Genomic DNA, 3,485 nt, shown 5'->3' on the forward strand with positions numbered 1-3,485 from the left:
AAGGCTTTGACAATTACTTTTTCCAAAAGTGTTTGACAGTTTCTCTTTCTAAGAATACTGGGTGGCCACCACCCTGGCCATACATGGAAAGAGGAGTTCCTTGTCCTCTGGTTCTGAAATGAGTTGGAGGGCTAGTTCCAGGTCCTGGTCTCTGAGCAATTCCGGCAATAGCTTAGAAAGAGCCACCTCTGTTCTTTAAACTCTTTTTTTTTTTTTTTTTTTTTTTTTTTGCTGCTCTCAGAGTTTAGCTCATCACAGACTTTTGGACTTCAAAGCCAATCTTTCTTTCTGTGTCTCTTCCAATTCTTTATTTAAAATTGTTTTTCCTATTCCTTTAAACCAGGCCAAGTGCAGACTTTTTAAAAGCTGTCTGGCATGTATGTGGCTCAGTAGTAGAGCACTTGCCTAGCATGCATGAGGACCTGGGTTTCTCCCCAGCACTGGGAAAAAAAAAAGAAAAAGAAAAGCTAGCTGTTTCCTAGTTTTATAAATATGAGACCAAACCAGGTCAGGTCATTCTCTTCTCAAATTCCTTTATCTAGGTCAAAAGAATCTGTGAAAACTCTGGCAGGCTAATAACAAAAGAACTTTGTGCTTTTTTTTTTTTCCTTTTAACTTTCTCTTTCTAATGGATAGATGGAGTTGGAGGGAGGGAAAGGAAGTCATGCCTGTCCATGGGCCACCTGGCTGCTTGCCACCACTTTTTCTCTCTCTGACCTTGAACACAGGACATGGAAGATGAACTGCATCAGGTCAGAGCTTCTAGTTCTTAATGTTTTCTATCTGCTGGCAGCCCTGTCCGGCGGTGTATCACCCCGAGTCTGGAACAAGGGCAAGATGCTCAGAGGCTATAAGAGACTCACCCTAAATCCCACAGCAGGAAAAGGCTGAGCTGGTCCCTGGTGGTGGGTGGGTCCATTGTGCCAAGCACTGAGGGACCTCTGCAGACCCAGGAGAGCTGCAGGTGGGATGCAGGTAGGAGGACTCTTCCAGAGGGGCCTTAGAGCCTCATGATTCTGGTGATATTCCAGCTGAGATACATTGTGGACAGGACCATCCACTGTTTCTTGTATAAAACGGAGCCTCACCTCCCTAGGCTGAAGATCTTGGTCTACCTCTGACTGCTGTGGGACTTGGGCTGAGTGTAGACCCCTTTGTGCTTTAGGTTTCTGTAGAACATGTGTTTTGAGAATGAAATGAAGAAGATGTCTATAAAGTGCCCCAGTGGGCACAGAGTTGTGTGGATGCTCAAAAGGGTGCTGCTCAGAAGGGTAGCTGCTGGGAGGATGAATTCTGTTTTGCTTCCTCCTCCTCCTCTCCCTCCTCCTCTTTCTCTCCTTGCCTTCTTCCTCCTGCTCCTCATCTCCCTCTTCCATTCTCCCTCCTCTGCCTTCTCTTCCCTTCTTTCTTATTCTTTTCCTCCCCCACCCTTTCCCCCTCCCCTCCTTCTTTCTGTCCTTCCTTCTTTCTTTTCATTCTCCTTTCCCTCCTTCCCCGTCTCCATTTCCTCTCTCTCTCCATCCCCCCTTCCAATCTTCTCATTTCCCTCCATCCTCTCCCCTCCTTCTTCTCCTTCTCCTCCCCCTCAGTTCTCTGCATCTGCACTGGGCTTAGCAAGGAAGGAGAGCTCCACATCTTCTGCCAGAGGTAGCCTAAGAGGGCAGTAAGGAAGGCAGTTCCTAGGGCTAGAGCCAGCCTGGGCTCTGTGTGCCTTTGACTCTCTTTCTGGTGGCACCAGAGATCACACAGTCCGTTATCTACGAATCCATGGATATCCAATGGATAACCACAAATCATGATTGGCTCTCCACAATCCATTCTTTGGACTCTTTCTTTTAAGGGTCCCCCATCACATTTTAAGAAGTGGTAGAATTTGAATCAGAAGTATTTCGTGACACAGTTTTAGGTTCCCTAGTTAGTGGCAGCTAGTAGGAAGATGTGACAAAGAGTAAACGGCTTGTCTTCATCTCTATGGCTTGTATGCGAGAAGGAGAGATGGAAACGGGAGCCACCAACTGAGATAAATCAGGTAGGGCAGGAGGCAAAGTGTGCCAGGTCAGAGGTAGGCAGAGAAGGATCATTGTATCTGGAAATGTGGGAATCTTCCTGGAAGAAAGATCCACCTAAGATTATGTAATGCACCATGGCCTTCAAGAGACAGTGAGATGCTCTTGGTAGAGGGAAATGAGGTCTTTCCCCGGGCTCAGTCTGATACCCACAGCTGATACCTACCCAGAGGCATTCAAGCATGAGGACTGCAGCACCCACAGAGGATATAGGGGCCCAGTCCACTGTCTCTGGGACTATCCTATGTTCCTGGGGAGGTACCATGGCTACTGAGGTGACACCTTAGCCCATGTTCCATTTGAACCCAGTCCAGTCTCTTCCAACAGAGGCCTGGCCTCTTCCTGAAACGCTGGCTGAGCATTAAGGGTTGTGAGGTGAACGGGCAAGGAGGGCTGTCCTCTTAGGGCAATAAAATGAGGTTGAGATTGCAGATGAATTTAATGTCAATTCATTAAAGTCAGGAGGAAATGGGAGTTTGTGATGTTCTGATTTTGTCCTTAAAGGAAGTCACATCAAAGGAACATGAGTAGCCTGTTGTGGTTTAGATATGAGGTGTGTCCCAAAAGCTCATGTGTGAGACAATGTAAGACATTTTAGAGGTGAAATGGTTAGATTAGGAGAGTCTTAACCTAATCCCCTGATAATTAATTAATCCCCTGATAGGGAGTAACTGATTGGTAACTGTAGGCAGGTGGTAAGTGGCTGGATGATGTGCCTTTGGGGTGTGTGTGTGTGTGTGTGTGTGTGTGTGTGTGTATATATATATATATATATATATGCACTATATAACTAAGTTTATTCTTTTTCTGTTTCCTAGTGATCATATCTTAAGTTGCTTTCCTCTGTCACATCCATCTACCATGATATGCTATCTCAACTTGAATCCAGAGCAATGGAGTTGGCCACCTGTGAATTCAGACTTTTGAAACCATGAGCCCTCAAATAAACTTTTCCTCCTTAAAATTATTCTTGTCAGGTCTTTTGGTCACAGCGACGAAAAGCTGACTGGAACCAGTCCAGTCTACTTTATTGATTTATTTGCAGTGCTCTGGATTAAACTCAGGGCCTCACATGTGCTGGTAGTAAAAGTGCTTACTTTTACCATTAAGCCACATCCCTAGCCCAGCCCAGACTCCTGATCTAATGCAATGAGAAAATTTATGGGGAGGTAAATACTAGTGAATGAAAACCTGATACCTGTCTTAGTTTGCTTTCTTTTGTTGTAACAGAATACCACAGACAGAATGAAAATTTATTTGGCTCATGGTGATAGAAGTTGGAGAATCCAAAAGCATGGTGCCAGCATTTAGTGATGGCCTGTGTACTATCTTATTCCATGGTGGAAGGCAGAAGGGCAAGTGAGCATGCAAGACAGAGAGAGGATAGGCTTGAACTTCATCCTATTAACAGGAAACCAC

General features: G+C 45.3%; 1 long non-coding RNA gene across 2 annotated transcripts; it reads left to right on the plus strand.

The window, feature by feature from the left end:
• The first annotated feature begins 633 nt into the window (after positions 1 to 633).
• On the plus strand, positions 634 to 3,030 carry LOC120886323 (uncharacterized). Of its 2 annotated transcripts, none has more exons than XR_005729254.2 (2): positions 634 to 752; positions 2,885 to 3,030. It is a non-coding gene; the product is annotated as an uncharacterized LOC120886323 (long non-coding RNA). The 2 variants fall into 2 exon arrangements; XR_013438590.1 differs by lacking the exon at positions 634 to 752 and adding an exon at positions 762 to 975.
• The last annotated feature ends 455 nt before the right edge of the window (positions 3,031 to 3,485 follow it).

Source organism: Ictidomys tridecemlineatus, chromosome 5 (genome assembly GCF_052094955.1).
Source record: "Ictidomys tridecemlineatus isolate mIctTri1 chromosome 5, mIctTri1.hap1, whole genome shotgun sequence".
NCBI classification, from domain to species: Eukaryota; Metazoa; Chordata; class Mammalia; order Rodentia; family Sciuridae; genus Ictidomys; species Ictidomys tridecemlineatus.